We start from the raw sequence: 15582 nt of genomic DNA, 5'->3' as shown, positions 1-15582 counted from the left end.
ACGGATTGGTGGATCCAAAAGTTTTTTTATAAAAATGACCGGAGCAAGTATTATTATGCTAAGTATTGTACTTAATTTCTTTCTAGGGTGAGTAAATAGAAACAACTAATTTCCTGGTATAAAAGAAAGTATAAAAAAAATTACAAATTTACTTGTTTGTTTTACAGTCATGCATCAGATTATGGATTAGTTAAAGTAGATGATAGAGGTCGCATCATTCATTTTTCAGAAAAACTTAAGGGTGATGATGATATGACAACAATGGTAATTCACAATCTAACCTAATGTTGCACTTTTTTCTGTTTCAAGTTATCTGGTAATTTTGTTGTGGTTGTTCACTACTAGAACGGGAAAGATATTTTTTTTACCATCCTCAATTTCAAGAGTTCCTCCTTGTAGGAGTGAAAGTCTTAACATTATAGCATTTTGAACTTGCTGGACCAAAATAAACCTCGAAGTTATGAATCCTCAAATTCGAAAGATTTTTGGACTCACCAATACAGGAGATTTATGGATCACTCAATTCGGGATTTGTGCAAAATCAAGGTTCTCGAAGACAAAAAACAAATTGCGGATTTCTTATTTTGTAAACTTAGCAAACTGCACTGTCTGGAATCACAACAGATATATTGCAAAAACGATATTCTACATTAAAAAAAAACAGAACTACAGATTCGAAAACCAAAAACTCACTGAACCATCACCAAGTCGTCGGAGACCCCACCGAATCACCACTAAGAGAAACACCTTCATGTGTCAACAGATGGAGCCGCAGTGTGTAGAGAGTAATGGAGGTGTCTATGCAAAGGAAGAAGAAAGAGTAAAGTGTGGGTAGTTGTGTGCGTTTTAGGATTTTTAGAAAATATTAGGGATAATTTTATCTTTGCATAACATTGTGGAGTGCAAAAAAAAAAAAACGTAGGAATGCAAGAAAAAACTTTCAATAATGAATCGTCCAACGTTTGGATCGATATACATGACCTACCTACACATTGTCATCCTAAAAAAGATGTGAATAAACTTTCCAAATATTTATATTTTTATATGATTTTATTATCAAAACTTATTTTATTTTGTGAATAATATATCAATACCAAATCAATATGATTGTATATTTTTAATGTTAAGTTTGGTGTTATAAATTTTGTCAAAAATACGATGGCGGTGAATTGATAACTATAATCAATTACTGAACTTGAATAGTTTGTATTTATTTAATATCAATAATAACAAGTAATTTTTGTGAATTCGAGTAATCATGTTTTTGTAGTAATCCATCAAATTGTTTACGTGGCGAAAGTTGATAAATCGAGTGACCATCTTTGAAAATGATTTTTTCAAGACAAAAAACTCAATCAATATTGTTTAAATAAAAGAATTGTTAACATATTTTTTTATTTGGTTTTCTAATGACAGGTGTCGATGGTTTTATTGAAATAGCTAGGATTGAGTGTATGAACTAATATATATTTCTTCGCAAGTTCAATTAAATTAATTGATAAATTTTCAGTTTTGAAAATTATCACAGACGTATATAAATTTAATGAACGCGTGTGCTGGATTTATATATAAAGTCTAATGGATTAAATATTTATGATAAATGTATATTAGGCCACCTGTCTGTTTAAAAGGAAAATAATAAATCTCACTGTGTCTAATAGGATAAGAGAGAGAGATATATATTAATTAAAAATTGAAGAACTACATTACTTCACTGAACTCACTTTGATTAATTATATATTTTTAATTTACAAATATTCTGTTTTTGTAAAATCACATCATTGGTATTATTATAGCAGAAAGACGTGAGTCACGTGGTTGCTTGCTGAAGAAGAAAAAATAATTTATCTGCTAAAAAATGTTATTGTTTAATTAAGGAAAATACTCTATAAGTGGAAGTTTCCATCATCAATGGATATTTAAGAGCAAAAGGGTACACTCTCTATTATTATTCTCATCTTGTGGAATTTGAAATTCCAAGTATGGAAAAACAAGTTTATTGCCATAATTTGCAAGATAAGATTCAGCTATTTCCGTTTAGGTCATAAATGCAACATACTTTGTTTTACGGACAAGTATGATATGCTTTTGTAAATTGAATTTTAAAAATAGAAAACATATAAATATTTTTAATTTATAATTAAATTAGCTTAACCTAATTTGATTAAAAGAAATTTGATCTATGTGCATTGATAAACACAATTATTTATGAAAAAATAGATTAGATGAATTTAATGTATATAAATGAAAAAAAAATAACAAATAAAATTAGTTAGAATTATATAATATATTACAAAATGTATTTTATGCCTAACTCAATCTTATAAAATTAATTTACAAGATGAGATTTACGAAATACTAAATCTTTATAAGATGTGGAATGTTTAAGACAATGTTTGGATCTGGGTGATTACTATTCATTCGTATTGAAAAGCAAAGAAACATTACGTTTACATCTAAGGATTTGGGGTTATTAGAGGGAGAGAAAAGACAAAGAAAGTGAAAAATATGTTTTTGCTGGCCTGTGAAGATTTAGTGAGAAAATTTTGACTTTTACCATATTACTCTTCACCTGTTATCCCTCACCTCACGTGCTAAATTAATTTTTAAATATAAAGACAAATGTGTAAAGTTACATTTTTATCAATTAAAAAAAATACAATTTCAATCACACCCATTATATTACTCACAAACTTTTATAAACATTTCCTACATTTTCTACTTTATTTACCTTAATTCAAACACCCTAACTTTCTTTACACTTTTTCTTCGAATTATCTTAAATTCACTTTCTATTTTCACCCCCAAACCAACATATAAGATGATGACCGTTAAAGTTTTTTAACCTGAACATATTATGGGGTCATTTTCACATTGCATAAGTGGAAAAACAACGAAGAATGCTTACTAAAATTGAAAAAGTGTGTTACTTGAATAGCTGCAAATATTGGGCACCAGCACATGTGCAGTTGAGTTTAGCACTTTCTCAGTCTTTCAATGGCTTCTTACCACACAGCAGTGATGCCAGCTATGATGCCTAATCATCGAAAGCTACACATGAAAGCAACTCTCGCACACACCAAAATCTTATGCATTTATTATTTGTCAGTGTCCTTTTTTTATACTTTTTTATCAGTAAGATTCACCATTCATGATATAGAAAGTTTACAAAACTAAACCCTTGTTTTTCTTATTTTTCTTATTTTTCTTTTGATTTACTCAGTCACTTGATTTAATTCAGCTCAACTTCAATAAATTTTGTTTTTTCAAGCGAGTTTAAATAAATATATGCCAAACACTATTTTTTTTACTACACGCAGATTGAAACTATATTGCTATTCTTTTTATTTTATAAACTAAAGTACATTATGAAACAGTTTAATGTAGATATTTTTTGGAAGAAATTTTTTTATACGTTTATCAATTTCTTTCATAGATTTGGCCCATTATTACGAGAGTGAATGAATCACGTAATATTCCTCTTGAATGAATTAATCGCATCACTCTGATGGTGGCATTAGAAGAAAATTAGGTTACAGAGAAGATTCAACAAGATGTGATTTGGATTCTCTGTTATTGATGTTGTTAGTAAATAACATTTACATCCAACACTTTTTAAGAAGGAAATTATGTGTTTTATATTTTGAAATTCAAACTCATTACCTCTATAAAAAAATTAATGTCTTTTTAACAACTAAAATAAAATATTTCTATTAAATACAAATGTTAAAATAACTTATTTTTTGTAAAAATTAAAATTGAATTTTGAGATATTTTGAAAGATAAAATATATTTTATCGATCCATTTATTACAGCTAGCCATATTAATTAACGTAACTTTGATATCATTTCATTACTAAATTGAGCAACATCAGTAGTAAAACAATTTATAATCACGTGATGTTAATTCATTCGCAAATGGCAAATCAAATCGTCAATGATAATGTGTCTGATAGTACATATATGTCAAAGTGTTAACCTAAATAAATAAAATATATATTAGCTTACATTTACATTATTATATGTAAATTATTTTAGTTAAGATTATTTATAATGTATTATTTAAGTATTTTTCCTACTTCTATAATAATATATAATATTCCTATAGTAACAAATAATGCATAATATTTTTTAGTGTACACAATTTTGTTAATAATACATTAAAATATAATATAAAAGAAGAACGTATATAATGTATAATAATATAATGAAAATTTATATAAATAATTTTCTCGTTAACAGATAAAAAATATTTTATTTATTTATATTTAAAGGCTACATATATATATATATAATTTATCTTTTTAATAATTAATTAAAAAACAGAAAACTAGTTTTATTTATCTTTTTACAGATAACATATTTTAATATATATAATTTAACATTTAATAAATAAAATATAGATGTTTGACTAAATATAATTTATTGACATTTTAAAATATTTATATATTTTTCATATAAAAAATATTATTATTTATTTAAGGAAATAAATAATTGAATATATTGTATTTATTTCAAAATAATTAAATAACTTTTCTTTTAAAAAATAACAGTTACATATTTTTTTAATAATATTATTATAAAATTATATGTACATAAAAATTGAATTGCATTATTTTTCAATTTTTTAATTAATTATTTATCATAGATTGAATTTATGGTGTTTGGTCCATTGCTTTAATTAGACTGTCAACTTAGAAGATTGACAAGTAGATACGAAATAATTTATATATATATATATATATATATTATGTTTGATATTTGTTACTTCTTTTTTTATATTTTTTATATTTAATTTTTTTTATAAAAACTTATATGTTAGGTATCATTATGCAACTTGACATGTCAGTTAGGTTATATAACTTGACATCTCAGCTAGGTTATATAACTTGACATCTCAGTTAGGTTATACAACTTGACATATCAAATAAGCTGACACATCAAGTAACAATAATAATTTGTCATCACATGAAAAAAATTATTAAAAAAATAAAATATAAAAATATGGGGGACTAGACCAAAACTCATGTTAACAAAAACGATACATAGGTACACTATAACTATTCATAAAGAATTCTAAGAACAGACTGACTAGATGAAAGTATATTACAATGACTCTATGAAAAATATGAGTAATCCTAAATCCTTTTAAAATGCGTGTGTTGATAAGTTGACTCATTTAAAATTTATTCATAGAGAATCATTTCATTGGTATAATAGGTTCATCTAGTTTGTTTTTAGAATTCTTTATAAATAGATATAGTCCACTTTTGTATTATTTTTTTTAACATATGAGTTTTGTTCTAGTCCTCCCATATTTTTGTATTTTTTTTAATAATAATATTTTTTTATGATGACAGATGATTATTGTTACTTGAAGTGTCGTCCTAACTCAAAAGTGAAGTTGCATAGTGATCTCAAACCTAGAAGTTTTTATAAAAAAGAAAAAACATTAGAAAACATTGTTAAATAAGTTAAATAACATGAGGAAATGCTAATAAAAGTGCAGAAATATATGGAAGGTCTTCAAGATCTTATTTTGGACTTAATTTAAAAATATTTATATTTTATATAAATTTTAATAATGTATTAAAAATATTTTAAAAAACTCTAAATTTAATATAAATTTATATAGGATTGTATATATAAATTAAGTATTATTATTTGAAATGTTATACTTTAATAAATCGCAAAATAGTATATTTATCCGTACTAGTGTTACTTTTCGTGAGTTTTTAGCCATTGGAACCCTGAACAAATTCACAAAATTCATCCTTCCAAATCTTCACATTTCACCTAAAACAATCTCTCAACTATTACCTATAAATCAACGCCCATCCATCCACACCTACGATAAAATTACCAAAACAAACAAAGCCTATAAATGACTTATACTAAAGCGATGCTATATGTTTCACAAAATTGAGTATAGAAGTTAACAGATATTTTAAAAAAAAATATGCTTTATTTGTTATTGCAGATCTATTATATATATACCCAGGAAATTCTAGACCCATCTCAAAAAGCAGAAGACATTTTAGTCCTGAAAAACTATAACTGAATCTTGCAATGAGAAATAAAATATAAAGAAACTGAAAACTTATAGTAAACTATGAAGAAAAAAAAGTAAATAATATTATAAAATAATGATATTTCAATAATGGTAGTCTAGTTAAGGTTTTTTATTAATGGGTAAAGGATCGAAGATCTGTTTTTGTAGTGTGGTGGAGGTATGGGTAACAATGGAAGAAAGGTGAAGAGAGAGAGAGGCATGTGCAAGGAAGGTACAATTTTACAGTTAATGCATGTGTTGGGTCCCTGCATCTGCTCCATCGTTCCATCACTTTCTCTTTTTGATGTTGGTGTCTTTATATATCTATCCATAAAACTCATTTCAATCCACCCGTGAACACACCATGCCAAAACAACAAAACTCAATGCAAACAAGAATCTGATAATTCGGATACAAGATAATAATAACCTTTTGTATCAGGCCAATGCTCTTAACATCTTTTTTATTATTATTCCACAAAAACTGCACACTCCTTCTCCTTTCATACCTCACATTTTCACACCACTTCATCACACGACAAAGCTGCATATCTGGCAAACAACCCTTCTCTTTTGTCGTTTTCTGCTCTCCTCTTTTCACTCATTCTCTTCCTCCCTCCCCGTATCTCCCCAGCACATACTCCAAATATACGTATATCTTTTTTGCATGTACGTATATGCAACACTAAAACGCTTCATAAACACCTCTAGTATTGTGCATAAACTTTAGTATCTTTCAAAAGTTAGCTACTGAATCACAACATTGCTTTCACTAATTTTCCTAAGTACTTTTCAAATTTCTATTCATTTTAATATATTAGTGCTTAGTTGGATCATATGCGATGGAAACAGGGACCATAACTTGTAACACTGAAATACGTACATGGATATACTGTTAGGCTAATACAGATTCAATTTTATAATATTAAAAAATAAGCAAACAAAAAGTTATATATTCTATGTTTAAACTTAAATTTTGATATTGATATTATATTTTAACTGCTTTAATCTTGTCATTTTTTTCTATTATATGGAAAATAATTATTTGTTTGAGAAAAAAACTAGTAATTTCTTTTCCTTCAAGTATATTTTATTCCTCTTTATCCATATTTATATAAGTATTACTGTGTTTTTAGAGGAAATGACAATTATATATATATATATATATATATAAACTAAATCTATTTTTTTTATCTGATGAATAAAATGATTATGAAAAAATTTCAATGCAATTAATTGAAACCTGAAAATTACAACACTGGATATCTTTTGTCATTTTTTGGATTTCAAATTCCATCTACCTTATAAAAAATTAAATCAATAAAAAATGTTCTATGTCATTTGAAGCATTTGAGTGTAAAATATTTCTGATAATTATGAATTCGTAGCTGATACGGACATGGCATGATTTGAGAGGGAGTGGGGATTTTATCGCTGTAGAAAAGTAAAAAGTAAAAAATGAATGGTGAGTGATATTTTTGTGTTTTATTATATAAAAATTCAAACTCCTCTCTGTTATTGAAAAAGGCTGTCTTCTGATTCAAAAGAGACAGTTCTGAATTTCCAAAAATGGATGTGGTGGTGGTGCAGCTCCACACCTACCCAAAAGAAGACCTGTTTATGGTTTGTTGGATAGTGAATACAGTGAAGAAAGAAAGCAGAGAAGCTCATTACTATTTATTTCTCGAACAAGAGTAAAAAATAAAAAATTAAATCAATCAAATGATATCCTTTTTACTATTTTTACTTCTACTTTTTGTCTATTCTACTAATAATTAAATATTTAATTTTTTTAATTTTATATTAATTAAAAATAAAAATATTTTATAATATATAAAATATAAAATGTAAATTTTATTTTAAGATCAATTTTATAAAATTATATTATTTTAAAGTTTACTTTTTTAACATGATATTAAAAAATATTCTAAAATTAGAGAAAATTGATTGATCTTATCGGTTTATCCATTATCAAGTCATTATGTGAATATTGTGTTGAAGATCATAAAAACATTTTCATAAGATAAGATGTAAATGAAATTTCATCTTATAAATCTATTTTATAAAATTAAGTTAGATTTATATATTTTTATAGTATTAAAAAATATCTTAATAAATATTTATTAAATTTATTATAAATCCATCCATAAATATATAGTTGATAACTCATATAGTTTGAAGAGTTCACATCAATTATCAACTTAAAAATATTAAACTTAAAATTATTTTATAAATATTTAAAACATAATAATATTATATTAAAATATATTTAATATTGAGAAAATTTAATTATTTTTATATTGCATAAGCTTTAATAATTTTTTAATTTACAATTTTATTACATAAAAAAGAATTATTCAGTAATATTAAAATAAAAAATAACTGTATTTCATTTTTATTTTTTTTAATATAAATAATCTTAATTTTTATTTTTGTAATCTAAATAATCTTAGCTTTTATTTTTTATTAACTGTCAGTGTCTCACTTTCTATAATGTAATTCAAATAAAGGATAAGTTTTTGAAGGCAGAAAAAACTTCTTCTGTTTTAAGAAAGTCGGATCTCCTCATGAGTCACTATGCAGGAGTCACTTTCAGAGGGATTATCAGAAACAAAAACAAGATCAGAGAGAGAAAATCATAAAATAAGGAAAGGAAAAAGAAGTGAAAGACCAGGGGAGGCCCTATGCATTTATGCCATTCATTTTCAAAGCATTCATAACTTTAGTTGCAGACGCGGATGCAGTATCTGACCCAGCAACTCAAAAAGCTTTGATTTCAAACTCAACCATAATTAAATCTTCAGACAAAACCCATCTCAAAAGTGCTAAACTGGGACCAAAGGATTCGTTTGACCCACCCAGAAAAATAAACAGTAAATAATAACAAAAAAGAAAAACAAAGTACCCATCAATGCTCTAGCCATTGTACAGTTTGACAAACCAAACCTGTGTGCATCGTTCAAGGGATATCCAATTATTTAAAAAAAAAACTAAAAAAATTGAAACTTTAGATGATGCAGAAAGAGAGAAAGAGAGAGAGATGTGCAAAAATAAGAAAAGATTTGATCTTCAAATGATTCAATGAGCAAATATGACATACCATCGAAATCCTCACGAAACATACAAGTTAAAGAGAGAACGAAACTAAGATTAGTAGGAGCTAATCTAGGCTTATATATGTATATTTACAAGTTGGTTTTGATGGGAGGATTGAGGATTTGGTTTGGGTTCAGTAATACAACTCTAAACGCCTGGCACAGTGGGTACAGAAGTACTTTCTCTTGATCTTGAAGCAGAGGGGCAAGAAGCAGAGCTTGGACTGGATCTCAACATCCATGGCTTGAACTTTGGCTCCACAGTAGGGACACGAACCGGGGGCTTGTTGTCTTCCGAGTTCCTTCTCTTCCTCTTCGAAAACGTACACGAACCACATTTTTCTCCTGCAGCAACAACTACTACTACCAGAGTTTGCTTGTGGGACAGTGGAAGCAAGGGAACGTCCAAATCTAGAATTTGTATAAGTTAAGGGTGTTGTAGTAGTGCAGCTGGCTCGGTCGGTCCTATTTATAGACAAACGGCTAAGGTTGTTGTCTTGCGGGTTATGATGCTAAATCAGCAACCCATCCTCTGTTTTCCCTATAACAGATAACAAAAACAGTGGGCTAACTCATATATATCCTCCTCCTCCTATGCTTTTCAATTTTCGATTATTTTGGCACCATGTATTCAAGGTATTTATTTAGTGCTACTTTTTATTTTTTATTAAAACTCAGTGAACACTTGTCATCACATTAAAGAAAAAAAAAAGACATAATTTTGGAACAAAACCTAATTCATGCAAAAAAATAAAAAATAAAACCTCTCAAAAAGAAAAAACATAACCAACTACATTATTGAGAGTTTACAAAAAGACTCGAGTAAAAATAAGAAAGACAAACAACAGAACACTATTTAAAGGAAAACTTTCAAAATAAACTCACAAGCACACCATTATTATTTTTTTTTATTGACTTTTACTATGACTTTACAAGAACGTCCTAGTCTCTAGGTAGTTTGTACTATTTCATTTTCTTCATTTAAGTTGTGTTTGAATTGAGAAGATGATGTGTGAGAATTTAACTATTGAGTGAATGCGTGAAGATTTGAGAGAAAATTAAAAGAAGATGAATGTATTTGGACTGCTGTATGTTAAAGTAGATACGTGAGAAAAATTTATGAAAGTTTGTGATTGATGATTGTGAGAGAATTTTGAATCTTTTTAAAGGTGTAAAATCTAATATTACAAATTTATCATTATCTTTAAAAATATTTGAATAATGAAATATATGGTATTTTTGTGTTGATTTAAATTAATTAAAATTTTGTAAATTATTTTTAGTACCGTTAAATAATCATTTTCGGATAAAATACGAGTTACTTAACGGAAAATATTTAAATGTAAAATTATCAATATATTATGTAAAGATAGTAAAGTGTATTTAAAAAGTATAATTAGAAAATAGTTTGTATTAAATGTAAATATTATTATTATATTTATAATAATAATTATATAATTTATTTATTATAAATAACTATATATATTTGTTTTATTAATTATTAATATCTAAATACAAATTTTATTTTATTAATCATTGTTGTTTTGTTTTATTAATAATATCATTAAATATTTGTGTAAGTTAATTTTATATAATAACTAATATTTGTATTTATATAATTTTAATATTATTTCATGTATATTACATTATGTTATATATATTAAATACAAAAAAATAGGCTAAAATGAGAAAACACATCCTCTTATGTGACTTTCGGCAAGGTTCTTTGCATTTGAGGGGAGTTTTGAAAATACTGTTCACGTCGTCCTATTTTGTGCACATAAGTGGGTTCAAAGGAGAATATTATTGCACATTCGTCCACATGAATAGTGATTCCCTTGTAGCAAACAAACCCTTAATAATTTATCTCTATCCATTTCTTTAGCCCAAAACTTAGTGACCAAATTAGCTTCTTTTAAGAAAATATCATCTGGGATAGATTCAATTATATTTGTTGACAAGATGGCATGACATGAGTCAAGAGCTTCTTGATCATCCACTAAAATAGATTCAAAATAATTTTGTAAGGCCAAATCATTAGAATTAGTTTTAGAAGGAACCCATTTGGCAACAACAAAATTAGGATGCTTTGCATTAACTACAAATTTGAATCGAAAAGATCCTTTAATAGGTTGCAAATTATCAATAAGTAAGGAGTCATTTTTTTTAGCAAATCATTTAATTCATGAATACTCTCCAATAAGGACATATCAACAAAAATATCAAACTGAGATCCTGACCCAACCTCTATATCAACAATAAGTTTATCACAATAGATAAATCTTTTGACAGATTTCTTTACCTTTTGATTTATAAGAGATCCAACCTCTACTTGACCAACGACAACTTCAACAAAAGCATCTTCATCAAAAGTAGGTACCTTCATCCCAACAACAACATAAAAGACTCTATTTAGAAACAACATATTTTTTCTATCCCACAACAACAATATGCAAATCTGTATTAGAAACATCTATACTTGTACTTGGTCAAACAATAGCAACAACAAAAGCACAATTATTAGCTTTTTGAACATCAACAATAGTACTATTAGAAAATCATTAAATATAAAACTAGTTTTAGAAACAAAACAAAAAATATTAGTTACTATATTAATAAATTAGATAATATTTTATAGACTAAAAAAATTATTGGTAGGTAAAGTAATTTCAATTATTGTTAAATATTTATAAACTACTTTCTAAATTGATATCTAATTAGCTATCAATTTTAACATTTAAAGTAATTACTAACTAATTATATACTAATTTAAAAACTAATTTATAATATTTTCCTTCTTTTTACACCATCTCAAATCCATCTTTAGTTAGATATTCTTTTCTTCTAGATGGTCTGGGTTGAATCTAAGTTACATTCAGACTGTTACATATTAACACTCTAGGGTTTTTGGTAGTAAAAATTTTATTAATTTGTGGAATGATAATGGGTGTGTTAAGGTCCCTCTCGTTAATCTATCTGATATTGATATCACTTGAAAGGCCAAAGTTAGGGATTCTTGGAGTAGTGGGACATTCCTTTCTGAGGATCAAATTGGTTTAGGAACCTGCTGGGGATAGTGTGTTATCTCATAAAGCTGCTAAAGATTTTGTTTGTGGTAAACAGTAGCCTAGATATTAAACCAACTTGATTTGGAGCAGCTATATACCTCCTTCAAGGAATTTGAAGATGTTTTGCCGCATCAAGGGATACATCTTAGCTCGGTTTATGCTCTTTTTATTTTGCTAACTATATCTCATTTGTTTTTAACTTTCAAATTGTATCTAGATTTTGGTTTTGGTTGCAAGATGTTTTCAGTGTCTTGTGTTTCATCACACCTTTGCAGTTTTTGGAAGGGAATATGATATGCTCAATATCATCTGAATGACCTTAATCCATGATTCTTGCTAGTTGCGACATCTAAAGGTGTCATAATTTTGAGGAGGATTTTTTTATATTTGGGTTCTTTAATGTTTGTTGGCATATTGCAAAAGCTTCAAAAATTATGATTATTTTTGGAAAGGTCCTTCCGTGGGATATGTAAAATGCTTCCATTGGTGTTGTCATGACTTTGCAAGCTAAGTTAATGGGCGTTGCTTTCGACAACATTTTAATTATGTCGTGGTTCACAAGAAATAAGTGGAATTGATGTTTGCTACAAGTTATTAATTTTAAAATTTTGAGAAGATATTATACACACATTATTGTTAGTTTTTTTTTTTTTTTTTTATAAAACCTAGATTTCTCAGTAAGAAATCTGGCATCTCAACATTTCAAACTTTATTAATCATATATGATCACATTTATGGCAAAAAAAATAAAATAAAAGAAACATGAGAAATTACACTAAATTCATGCAAAGATTTATTAGGAAAATTTCCTAACAACTTAAAGAAAAAAAAAATACTTTGAGAAGTTTATATTTATCTAAAGAAATGTTAGATCACATACTATTACTATTGCACCAAAATATATTCAACTCAAAAGAAGCAAATTAAAGAAACAACTAGAAGACTTATTGGAGCAGGCCCTGTGTCAATTTCTCCATACCGAATGGCACCAACAAAGTTAGCTGAATTGAAGAAACAACCAAAAGACTTATTGGAGAAACAATTCATTCAACCTAGTGTTTCTCCATGGGGAGCTCCAGTGCTATTAGTGAAGAAGAAAGATGGTTTGTCACGTTTATGTATAAATTACAGACAATTAAACAAGTTAACAATAAAGAATAAATATCCTCTTCCTAGAATTGACGATCTGATGGATCAGTTGCATGGGGCAGTTGTCTTTTCTAAAATAGATATGCGCCCAGGGTATCACCAAATTTCAGTGAAAGCGGAAGATGTTCAAAAGATTGCTTTTAGATCAAGGTATGGTCACTATGAATTTCTGGTCATGCCATTTGGTGTGACCAATGCTCCAGCTATCTTCATGGATTATATGAATCGGATATTCATACCTTTTCTTGATAAGTTTGTGGTAGTGTTCATAGATGATATCTTGATCTATTCTCGTACAAGGGAAGAACATCCAGAACATCTTAGAACTGTCCTGGACATTGTGAGAGAAAAACAGTTATATGTTAAACTTTCAAAATGTGATTTTTGGATGTCAGAAATACAATTTTTAGGACATGCCATATTCGCACAGGGAATATCAGTAGATCCTTCTAAAGTGGAGGTTGTACTTCAGTGGGAGCGTCCTAAAACTGTTATAGAAATTAGAAGCTTTGTGGGGTTAGCAGGATATTATAGGATATTTATAGAAGCCTATTCTAAAATAGTGGCTCCTTTTACCCAATTGACTAGAAAGGATCATCCTTTTGCATGGACTGAACAATGTGAGAGAAGCTTTGAAGAGTTGAAAAGAAGGTTGACTAATGCTCCTGTGTTGACAATCCCTGATACCAATCAGTCTTTTGAAGTTTTTTGTGATGCTTCCTATCAGGGATTGGGTTGTGTTTTGATGCATAATAAGAAAGTTGTTGCTTACGCTTTTTGTCAGTTAAAGGTGCATGAAAGAAATTATCCAACTCATTATCTAGAATTGGCAGCAGTTGTCTTTGCTCTAAAAATATGGAGACATTTTCTTTACGAAGTTAGTTTTAATGTGTTCAGTGATCATAAAAGCTTGAAGTATTTGTTTGATCAGAAGGAGCTTAATATGAGGTAGAGGAGGTGGATTGAATTTTTAAAGGACTATGATTTTCAGCTAATATACCATTCTAGGAAGGCAAATGTTGTTGCAGATGCGTTGAGTCGTAAAAAGATACAAATGTCGTCGCTTTGATTAGGGAGCTAGCATTGATTGAAGATTGAAGATTTCAGGAGTATGAATTCGGAGGTTTCCATGTCTTCAAATTGCATTAGTTGTAATACACTTGTTATAACTAATGAATTTATGGAAAAGGTGAAGGAGAAGCAATTGGAAGATTCAAAATTGAAGAACTTCATGGGCTTATTAAATACTGACAAGGCTAAAGACTTTTTTTTAGGAGTGGATGATATTTTGAGATTCAAAAATAGAATATGCATACCAGAGGATAATGAACTAAAGCAAACAATGTTATCTGAAGGACATAAAAGCAAACTCAGTTTACATCCAGGAATGACCAAGATGTATCAAGATCTGAAGAAGTCCTATTGGTGGCATGACATGAAGAATGATGTAGCCAAGTTTGTAGCTGCTTGCTTGACTTGTCAGAAATCAAAGATTGAACATCAACAACTTGGAGGCATGTTAACTCAGTTAGACATTCAGTGTGGAAGTGAGATGGTATCTCAATGGATTTTGTTACCCACTTACAACGTACTTTGCGGAAGCATGACTCTGTTTGGGTCATAGTGGACAGGTTGACAAAGACGACACACTTCCTACCTATAGATTTGAGAATCTCTATGCGAAAGTTGGCCCAAATTTACATAGATAAAATAGTCAAATTGCATGGTGTACCCACCAACATAGTTTCTGATAGAGATCCCAGATTCATCTCCAGATTCTGGAAAACACTTCAAGAAGCTTTGGGGACTAAACTTAGACTTAGTTCAGCATACTATCCTCAGACTGACGGACAATCAGAGAGAACTATCCAGTCCTTAGAGGATTTGCTCAGGACTTGTGTGTTAGATCATTTGGACAGTTGGGATGAAATTCTACCATTAGTAGAGTTCACCTACAATAATAGTTACCAAGCAAGCATTAGAATGGCTCCTTTTGAGGCATTGTACGGAAGAAAGTGCAGGACACCTCTGTGCTGGTTTCAGGATGGTGAGAGTGTGTTAATTGGACCAGAATTAATACAACAAACCAATGAGAAAGTCAAAATGATTCAAGAATGATTGAAAACATCTCTCAACAGGAAAAAGTCTTATGCAGATCAAAGAATAAGACCTTTAGAATTCTCTGCGGGTGAGCATGTCTTTTTGAGAGTTACACCGTT

The sequence above is a fragment of the Phaseolus vulgaris genome, chromosome 3 (genome assembly GCF_000499845.2).
Source record: "Phaseolus vulgaris cultivar G19833 chromosome 3, P. vulgaris v2.0, whole genome shotgun sequence".
In the NCBI taxonomy this organism is placed as follows: domain Eukaryota; kingdom Viridiplantae; phylum Streptophyta; class Magnoliopsida; order Fabales; family Fabaceae; genus Phaseolus; species Phaseolus vulgaris.
Note: the sequence above shows the minus strand (reverse complement) of the source record.